Below are 11,479 nucleotides of genomic sequence, written 5' to 3' on the forward strand. Positions count from 1 at the left end.
CGTCTGGAAAACCCCATAGAGCAGATGAAGTGATCAAAGGGAAGGTGGAATGATGGATGCCCATGCAGTGGTGCGAACCAAGTAAGGTGCGCACATCTCCACTCTTTCCATATCATTTCAATTTATGCGCCTACATTCTGTGGTGCACGACTGCTTGTGAGTGGGCACCATTATGCCATGATGTGACTGGTAAGGCCAACCGCCCCCTGAGATCATGCGTAGAATGACCCGCCACAACCATGACCCCGCATTGTGCTTAGGAAACCCAATCTTTGGCCGATCCTTAGAAGGGTTCGAGGTCACAAAAGGGATAGGGGCAGAGAGGAGATGGGCCCCAGCAACTCTAATTGGTGGTATGGAGACACATGACCATCTCTCTCTGTGTTTGAGTCGTTCACTTCAAAGTCGCCCGGGTTGACCCCCTCTAGGGGAGACATCTTGCCCTCTAGCCACTGCGGAGGCAGTATAGGACCAATAGGCTTGACGACCAACGATTTATGGGACGTCTCTCGATGAGGCATAGCCAAACTCCATGTAAATTGTGGAGGATATCGGGTCCCACTCGGATTACCCATCGACCCCGATGAGGCACACCGCTCCGACCACATGGTTACGATGGACATGCCTCTCCCCACATGGGGCGAAACCAAAGCTACCCGTGATAGGGCATCACGACCTCTCGAGGTTGGTGGGGATGCCAAAAAAAAATAGGAGTTGGGTCCCCGCGACCCACTAAAAGGGTTGAGGCCAAGCCATGACCAAAACTCCTCCCGGCATCTCCAGGTCTAAAGACCAAAGGTTAGCTTCGAAGACACAAACCGACAGAGGTCTATGACCTCTTTAGGAGAGATCAACAAAGTAGATGGCCTAGGTAGCACCATAGATGCTTCCTCGTGAAGTGATGTGGGGCCCAAAGTGTGATCATGGCTCGGTCATGCGGAGAAAATAAAAGGTCCAAGACCTACAATCCAACACACGATCACGGAAACCCTCGCAACCACGCAAAAAGAGGTCGGGGAAAAATTCCTTGCAATGTCAAGACATAACGACCCTTGCGGCAACCCAAACCAGAAGTACAACCCTGAACCCCTGGCTTAGGGGCCTGTTGCAACCATAAGGGAAAGCCTAAAAATTTATGGATACAAGAGCAGCCAAGCCGCTAAAATACCAAGGGCAGGCGTCACCTCAATGGTGATGCCAACTGACAAGCCGAGGCTGAACAACACGAAGGAAGCATGGGCAACACATGCCCCACCTGCTCCTCAGCGAACGGCATGACCGTGGGGATCACATGCCGGGGGACTGCTACCATCCGTTCGGCAACAAAGGGAGCTCGGCTATCACCGGCAAACGAAGCATGAATAGGACATCATCCTGATTTGTTCGACACGGACAGCATGATAGGGCTGCGCTACTCCGCCCTCCCCCAGCTCCGCGAGTAGTCCCAAGCATATGTCGAGAGAACCTTTAGTAGGATCCCAACACAACGCCGGACCACACGCAAAACTTGAGGTGAAGCAAAAAATGCCTCTGGACGTCGCACATTTCAAGCACATGAACCACCAAGGTTTGAAGCAAGAAGTGGCGACGGGGTAGCAAACCGATGTTGTGTATGACCCGACGTGGTGGCCACACTACTTCTCAGTCCCTAGTTCGTAAATTGCCTTCTAGCACCAGTTGTTAGGGGGGCAATGCTGGTCTCCAGCCACCACAAACTATCCCAAGTGGGTCACACAATTGGAGCCCCAAGGCTCCCTTCAGATTTTCTCTCCCCTCTATTTTTTCTCAAAATCATCCTAGGCTAAAGCCAAGTTCATAGGAATAGCTTAAGGAGGTTTGAATGGCAAGGAGGCATCTATTTATTAGACCAAGGGTGGTCCCCGCACCGCATGACGCAACACAAGAAGCCACAGCCAAAGTCAGATGCCCACAGGGGGACAGGGAAACTGAGACCTTCCCAAAGGCAGGACCACAACAGGGTCGACAAGACCACTCGGTCCCGCCTGGGTCACGAACCCCAAAACATGGCACACTGGCATGACAAGGCTCACTGGTCACATACAGGGTCAACAAGACCACTCGATCCCACCTAGGTCACAAACCCCAAAACATGGCACACTGGCACGACAAGGCTCATTGGTCACATACCATGTCGCCAGGACGCCCTAACAAGGCCAAACGTAATGGCCATGTACCACATTGAACGCACTAATCCACATGGGGTTGAGCAATGAAGCTTGAGCAAGCCATGACTACAAACCCACACTCAAATGCGCACACATCTCAATGCTTTCATGATCACTTCACGGTCATAAAAATGCTCAAGGGCTACTGTCAGGGTCATAATCCCGGGGTGTCTCAAGGCACCGATTGGTTAGCAATCCACATGACCCATAATACACTAGCTAGCGAAGGCCCAAATGACTGAGGCCCATCTAAGCCAAGTGAACTAGGGTAGCCGCTAAGGCCGGGGTCAGCCACGACCCCTTCCTTCTGCCTTAGCCGCACGACGCTCGAGAGGCGCACAACCTCTTCCCTCTGCCTTAGCCGCACAGAGCTCAAGAGCCCACCATCCAAATATGGTCCGACAAGATGAAAGTATGACTCCACCGACTACGGGATGGGATCCACGACGAGGGCCTTGACTTAGAGGCCAACTAGACTAGCGGGAGACATGACCCCAATGATTGAGATCATGGCCCTCGGCTCCCCTGGCCAACAAGGCAATCGATGACCTGTGGGTGGCTACCAACTCTAGTACGACACCCTAGGAAACTAGGAGGCGATGATGAAGACCATGGCAGCGACCAAATCGCACAGGATGGCTAGCGAACCTCCACCGTGTCAACAGTGCTGCCACAACCGGCACAGTAGCACCACGCCACACCATGCCATGACATGGCCATAGGACCATGATGACAACCACACCCGGACATGCACCACAAGAGGTGTAGCTTACAAGCCAAGTTAGCTAGGACCTCCCTTAGGCTCATGACCCATCGGTCGAGAGAACCTCCTTCTCTATACATGTCCTAGCCCAGAACTCTATATAAGGGCAGCCATGGTACCCTCTCCACATAGATTCAGATCCTCTACCATTTTTCACTCATTCTCCTTCATAGTAGGGCTCCTGAAGCCTCTCTTCGGGTAGCCCATCTCCTAGCTCTAGCTCTTCTTCCTCTTCCATCATTCTTGCACCCTCCATTGTAAGAACTTTAGAGCATTCAAGCGAGGAACATGCACTCGATCATCTCTGAGACTAGACATAGGGCTCTAGCCTAAACCAGTATAAATTCTCATGTCTTTTGGATGCTACCATCGTCTTCCTAGAGCAGCATGACAATCATATAAATTTACTAGTCCAGTTTACAAAACACTAATAGAATGACACCACTTTTAGCCCTTGAGATACCTTATGTAGGATCTTTGACCTTGATACTGTTGGTATTTACTAACGCACATAGAGAAATCCATAAGCGCATAGATACCAATATAGCTTTCACCTAGGAGTATTCTAGGGTATCATATTTGTGCATAGGAAAGCAATGGTAAAGAAGGTGATAGTTAACCATCATGTATCTACTAACTAGTATACTAACTAGACTAAAGTGAGGTTAAGTGATATACGATAAGAGTTATGGATAATGACACACACAGGAGAATTCAATGGTGAGAGGACAATGGGGGAGTATAAGGTTCCTATACACTTCTCTATGACTATGGTTTTATTCTAGTACACATCAGAGAGGATAACTTAGGAGTGGGTAAAACATAGTGATCACACAATAACACTTTGGAGCAATAGTACCTTTCCGACCCTTGAATGAGGTGAGAAAGAGCGGTCAGGGGAAGGTTGCCAAAAAGCTCTATAAAAACACCAATCCAAACATGGTGGATTGTAAAGGCCTTACAGAGCTATCACCTCTAGGGCTACCACAAGTATTCGTGGGATTGGGCGCAAACTCGGGTAAACACTAGCCTAGACACTATGTCTACGCTAATGATTACTACTCTAGTCATGATCTATAATTAGAGCACTCGATGCTAGCGGAGATCCCATGCTAAGGTGAGATACAACTATACTAACCATAATTAGCTAAACAACTAAGGCATGAACTAGATAAACATGAAAGGCATACAAGTAAATAGAGAAGATAAATATATTAAAGCAAGAATCTTACAAAGGAAAGATACAAGAGCATACCAGACCTCCAAAGACTCCTTCGAAACCCGAGCATAGCTCAACTCTCCCTAGCTCCCAACTCACTATTCTATTTCTACATCTTGAGAAAGTAGAGAGAGATTCTCTTATGGTGTGTGTTACAAGTGAGGTGTGAGGGTCCTATTTATAGCCTAAGGTGGAGTAGGGGCTACTCCATCGCCACGTCAGTGATCCATGTGACACCCTCTCCTTGCCCTTGGATCAAACTACCTTGAAACCGACTTAACCAATGCTTGGGATGGCTCACACTTGTGCTTCTTTGCATGCTGTCCAAAGGAGAGGCGATGGAGCAAAAGTGGGGCTTTGGGCGGTGCCTCACCCACACCAGCTGGTGGCCCACTATGGAGTGGGCCCTCCTCTAGTGTGGTGGCCCCCTAGGTGATGTAGAGTGTGGGTATGCATGAGATTTTGTCCATTTGAGCACCATCATATGCATGGTGACTCCCACAATCCATGTGATGCTTCATTTAGACCCTTGATCATGCACCGAGTTGGAATCAATGGTGGACAAAACTTTGGAGTGTGTTTCTTGCATTTGGGTGGATCAGTGATGTGGCAGGGGACCAAGGGGTGCTAGGTGATGCCTAGGTGGGGCCAACTAGCCCCACCATGTGGGCCATGGCCCCCTGCTGCGTGGAATACCTTCTAGAAGCCTTGTATTGATGTGTGTTGACCATTTTGCCCCTACATACACAATCTTCCAAGTACAAGTGAAAATATGTGAATTATAAACATAAATCACTACTTGTGGTATTGTTTTCTCCCATGTTGGTGCAATGTTGATGGTCAAAATAGGCATTTAGTGATCATCAACAGATACCAATCGGTGGGGCATCTCCCCCTATGTCATAGCATGGGTCATTCACTTGATAAACTTGAGCTATTGTATGTGAGGGATCTTGCTTCACTTGAAGATCACTTAAAGTTGAGGATCACTTGTGGAACCACTATTTTGACATACTAGATACCACTTGATGAATTCTACTACTTGTAGCAATGTGATAATCGAGACATACAACTTGTAGCAATTATCATGGAACCACTTGTAGGATTTGTCAATCATAATCATTTCTTGAACACTTGCTATCTTCATGAGTACCACTTATAGGATATCACTTGTAAGTTGATCTAGACACCACTTGTAAATACCACTTGAAGAATCAATTGAGTCTAGATACCACTTGAAACAAACTAGATATCTATTTGTATTGTTGTATTTTTCTTGTACTCTTATTATTATCATGAGCTTCTAGTATGACTTGAACTAAATTGATTTGCCTAAGCTTCCAAGTCTAGTTTGAACCCTTTCTAAGCTTCTTCACACTCATTTGGAGGTTATCTTATTAAGGTTGTACTTGTCACTTATTGGCAATCCAAAATAAATTAAGTACTTGGGTTCACTAGCTCATGAACGAACTCATATACTTACCACTAGATCAATTAATCATTCAAGCAATAGTGGTAGGCTATGAATTTAAACTTTTTATTATGCATGATCTTATAAATCATGTACTATATGCACTAACCATATACTAGTAAGGGATAAAAAATGATCATGCACATTACAATGACACCTTTGCTATCTTGGAGTAGAGGATAGTCATTAGATTACAATTAAACTCTGAAATAGCAATATGAAGTCCGATTCAATAGCTTGGTGAAGACCAATATTAGCATTTGAATTCCACTCTTCACTCATATGAAAAGAGAACCACTTATGATCAAGTGCATTTTCTTATTGTGGTTGGCTTGCTTCATCATTTGTCATTGCTTGCTTGAGAGCACCAAATGTGATAATACCACTTGAAATTCCATGATTTGCTCTCTTTTGGGTGTTGCTTGCTTTCTACATCAACTCTTTTGATTTGCTTCAATTAAGCATCTCAAATGTCTCTAGATCACCATCCTTGTTTAGCCTTCCAAGCCACGTGCTCAGTTCTCCCACACATTGGGCGGCATCCCACACATGGGCAAAGATAGCCTCTCCAAAGAACCATTGTTGATACCCAATTAAAATAGCTTTGTTTGATTGATCAATGGAATGGACATAACGTGATGAATAACCTTGAATCATTCTTTAAGTCATTTTCTTTCTACTTGTTTAAGTCATTTTCTTTCTACCAAAAGATCTCCAATAGTCACCAGAATTTAAACTTTATCTTCATCTTGAGTTTGATCTTGATCTCCAATTAGAGTACCAAATGTGTGCCAAACACACTCCACAATCAAATAGCCTTGTAATAATTACTTGTCATGATTCTAGCTCGACCCAAACCCAAATTTAGGTACCTTAACCACTTATAATCATGTTTTCAACTTGAGAACCTATATCAAAGTGACTCTAAATCAATCCATAACACCCAATGTACAGATCCAATAACCACCAAATTTGGTGAAGATGTGCTACACTAAGTCTTCTAGCAGCTGTAAAAATTTAAGCTTCATTTGACTACTAGATTGCTACCAGTTTTCACATCACCCAACACTGCTATATGCTGAAAACTGCTGTACCACAGCTGATAAGATCCACTCCAATATCGAAGCATCTATTATCCAATTCTCATGAAATTTATACAAAAACTAATATCATAAGTCTATAGTATGCATACCAAATTTCAAGCTAATCCAAATAGATTTGATCCATCAAACTCAGACTTGATCTCAGCTAGCTCAGATTCTCAATTTAGGATAGATTTCAACACTTGAGCTATTCTTCATCAAATATGAATCAAACTTGAAATCAACTTATTTGAATACCTTCACAAGACATAACTCCACTCAATCCACTTACTAAAAGTTATCTTATGAACTTATCCAACACAAAGTCAATCCAAACTTGATTTCTAAGCTTTTAATCCATTCAAACATCTCATAGCAAGCAACATATGCATATATTTCCAATTCAACCAACTTATATGCACCCAAATAAAATCAAAGAGTATACCTTGGTTAGCTAATGATCATCCATAGCAAGCTTCAACTCAAATATTTGTAAGCTTCTAATAATAACCAATTAAATCACCACAACTTGATGAATAACACTTGTATGTTGCAGCACTTGGACTTCACTTGTTTTGACTTGGCATTGGGATGTGATATATACTAAGCTTCAATACTTGACTCAATCATATGATGAACAATATGAATCCAATTGAATCAAGCCTCCAATGCCGATGGTACCTACAAACAATTATCCACTTTTTAATGGTACCCAAACTAGTTTAGGTCCTTTTAAGTTAGGAGCAACATACTTAGACATTGCCTTAGTATGAATAGTGGGATGCTTTGCAATTACAACCAATGAGGTACCATTGTCATCCTTTCTAAGCACAATATTATCATCAATTGAAATAGGCTTAGAATTGTTACCTAGGGGACATGAATTAGCTATGTGTCCTTTTTTCCAGCATGAATAGCACTTCCTCTTTGATTGAGCCTTTTCTTCTTTGCTCATGTGATGCTTCTCATTGCCTTGCTTCTCCATGTTTGCTTGAGCCTTCTTCTTAAGCTTGTTTGGGCAACCCGAAGCTAGGTGACCCAATGTGTCACAACTATAGCACCTCATGTGAGAAATCTTCTTTATCTTTTCTTCTTTGTTCTTGCTCATTTGCTTTGCGTCTTGACTCATTCTTGGACACATTGCTCTTTCTCTTGCTTTTGCATCCCTTTTTGTTTTCTTCTTCTTCGCCATCAAATCACCACCATCTTCATGGTTGATCTTGATTTGCTCTTGGGGTATCTTTTTTTGCTCAACTTGTGACTTTGTTTGAGGATTCACTTATTGCTTCACTAATTGCTTGGTTGGGCACATAGAGGTGAGATAATCCCATGTGTGACACTTGAAGCACTTGATATGCTTTAGCCTCTCTTCTTCTTTCTTCAACTTGAGATTTTCTTTATTTTGGCAACCATTTGCAAGATGTCCCGTTTCATGGCATTTGAAGCACATGAGATGAGATAGCTTCATCTGTTCTTGCTTGTTTATTTCTCTTTTATATCTTCTCTTGCTCTGTCTCTTGCCTTTGCTCTTGCTCTTGTTGAATCCAATGCCACTCTTGTCACCATATCTTCTTTTGTTGTTCAACATATACTCAAAGGTGACTTTGGAGTTGTAGCACCTCTCTAACTTGTTACTTAAATTCTTCACTTCACTTTTGAGCTCATTGTTCTCCTTCAAAAGGTTAGTCTCACAAGATATAGAAGTAGAACAAGCATTTATATGTGAAGAATATGGCATAGCTAATAAATCATCACAAGAGGTGGATACATTCTTCTTGCCTACATCACAAGGGTTAGTAACATTATGTGATTGATCAATTGACCCATGTGAAGAGCTCTCACTAGTTTTAATTTTCTCATTGGAAAGCTTTTTAGTGAGAAAAGCATGGTCTTATACCAAGTTATCATGAGCAACATTAAGTTCCTCATGAGCTAATTTTAGCTCCTCATGTGAACAAGTAGTAACATAAAGTAGATGCTTTTGTTGTTCACATGTTTTCTTTAGAAAAGAGTTTTTATTTTTTAATTTCTTGGTTTTAGCCATCTTTTTTTCTAAATCTTTGATCATGCAACCATATCTATCTAGACGCTCCTCATATGAATCAAGATTAATCACATTTATATTAGATACCTTGGTGTCACCTTGTGACATATGAAGCAATGTGATGTAGTTGGAGAGCTTGTAGAAACATCACTCTCATAATCGAGCATGATCCATCATCATCGCCATCAAGTATGCATGGAGTAGAATCATCAATTGCATCACTTGTGGCATTATCATCAACCTTGTCAAGTGAACTTGTGGTAAATCTTTCATCATCATCACTTGGCCATGAGGTGGAGCAATCTTTCACAATCATCGAATTATGGCTATGCTCAACATCCTCATGTGCCTCTTTCTTGGGCTCATCATCATCATCATTATTGGAGTCCGTCCCATATTTCTTATTGAGATAACTCCAAATCTCATGGGCGGTTTTCATGTCGATGATCTCTCCAAATATGCAATCATCCAAAGAACTATACATGATGTTAGTAGCTTGGATGTCAAGATCTAGGCATTTCTCTTTTGCTTGAGTTAGATTATTTTTATCCAACACATGAGAAAAGCCTACATCTACCATCCACTACATTTGAGGGCAAATAAACTTAAAATTACATATCATCTAATTTTCCACTGTGCAAAGTGTGTGCCATCAAAAATATATGGACAATCAACATCTAGGCCATAAGTCACCATCCTCTCGGGTAGGTGAAGACCACAAATAAAAGACCTCGGCTCTAATACCACTTAAAGGATTGAGATGATGGACTAGAGGGAGGGTGAATAGTCCTTTCTAAAATTAATCGTACCGGCTAACCGAAACAAATATAAAATTAAAACTATCGGTCTATCCAAGACTACACCCCTCTATCTATGTTCTCAAGCACCTTTAAAAGATCCTAATTATGCAACTAAGGTGCCAGGCTAGCTAGAGCACACCTAAATTATTTTAGGAGCAATATCACATAAACCTATGTCACTAGTACTTCAAGCAACCGGTGAGCTCCTACACAATCTAGTAAGCAAAAGCACAAAGATCCTAAGCTTACTAGCAATGCTCAATAATAAGGCTACACAAGTCAAATTAGAGAGCTCAAATTACTTAGCTACTAAACTAAGCAATGTGACTAACAAGGCTACTCAAGCCATTTAGTCCAAGAGAGCAACTAATTTACTACCAAAGTAAACTAGCTACACAAGGGAGCTACTTCGAAGCTATACAAGCAAGAAGGTAACTAGCAAGCTACACAAGCTAACTAATTACATGAGCAATTACACAAGCACAATATATGAATAAGTAAATACAAGCTTGTGTAAGGGGATTACAAACCAACGGGATGAACAAGGTTGACATGGTGATTTTTATCCCAAGGTTCACTTGGTTGCCACTAAGCTAGTTTCCGTTGAGATAAGTTCCAAGGTTGCACTAAGAGTAACAAGAACTCCCTAATCACAAAGATTTCCTAGTGCCACAAAATGCAAATCCCTAAATGCACACACTAGGTCTCTCAACCTCTCTCACAAATTAGCACTAAGCTTAGAGAGGGAGAAGAAGGGAGGAGGTGGATCTTCAATCTCTCTACCTTGCCCACATAGGGCACTCAATCTCTCATAGGAATTGTGGCACCAACCATGGGAGAGAGAGATGAGAGAGGAGGAAGAAGAACCCTAGTTCAAAGGATCCCCAAATGTTGCAAATGAGCCAAAAGAGTGAATGGGAAAAGGGGGAGGCACCCCCTTTAACCAGCAGCCTAGCCAACTCCCACCTAGGAATATCCAAGCATGACTTGGATACTGGCTTGGATATTTTGGAGCGTCCCCTCAATCTAGACTGTTGGGGAGCTCCTGCCTCAGAATATCCAAGCACGTTCCTCCAGATTCAAAATATCTAGGCACATTTGTCTAGGTTCGGAATATCCAGGCGCATTCGTCTAGGTTTAGAATATCCAGGCGTGTTCGTCTAGGTTTGGAAAATTCAAGCACGTTCAAAATATCCAAGTTGAAAATCACAAACCAAACAGAGAAGGCTGGTCAGAAATTTCTTTGGATATTCCGACCCTCTCAGACATTTCGAGACAAGCTTGGAAATTACGAGGAACACAGAAACAACCCACCAAACTTCATTTTAAGGCCTTTTCAAATGTGCTCAACTCCACCAAGTGTTCCAACAAGTCAAGTGTGTGAGTTAGCATTTCTAAATCATTTTGAAAGGCTTTTCTCTTGCACCTCACCATATCACTAAGCGCAATGCATATGTAATTGAGACTCACACTTAGTGGCACTAGATAACCGTTGCAACTAAAAGATTTCCCCTCTTTATAGTACGGCTATCTATCCTAAATTTGGTCAAGTACTTCTCTACTCAACTTAGATCGGTGAAATAAAGTGCCCTATAGGTTATACCTTTGCCTTGCGCATTCCATTCTATCTCCTTCAATGTTGATGCAACACATGCACCAACCAATCACAAATGATATGATCCACTTCATATCATCATGTAACCTTATTGGTTCATCAATCTTGACTTCACTTGCTCTTCACCATTGCTTCGGTCCATCGATGCCAAGTCATCACTCAATTTGCCCTTCACACTTGCAACCGGTCCATCAAGCCAAGTCTTGTTTTGATCTTCTCTACCTTAGTCACATGACTCAATGTTATGTCTTATATGCAATGAGCTCCTTCATCACATGTGTGAGCTTTGCAACAAATCT

This window comes from Miscanthus floridulus, chromosome 8 (genome assembly GCF_019320115.1).
Source record: "Miscanthus floridulus cultivar M001 chromosome 8, ASM1932011v1, whole genome shotgun sequence".
Classification (NCBI taxonomy): domain Eukaryota; kingdom Viridiplantae; phylum Streptophyta; class Magnoliopsida; order Poales; family Poaceae; genus Miscanthus; species Miscanthus floridulus.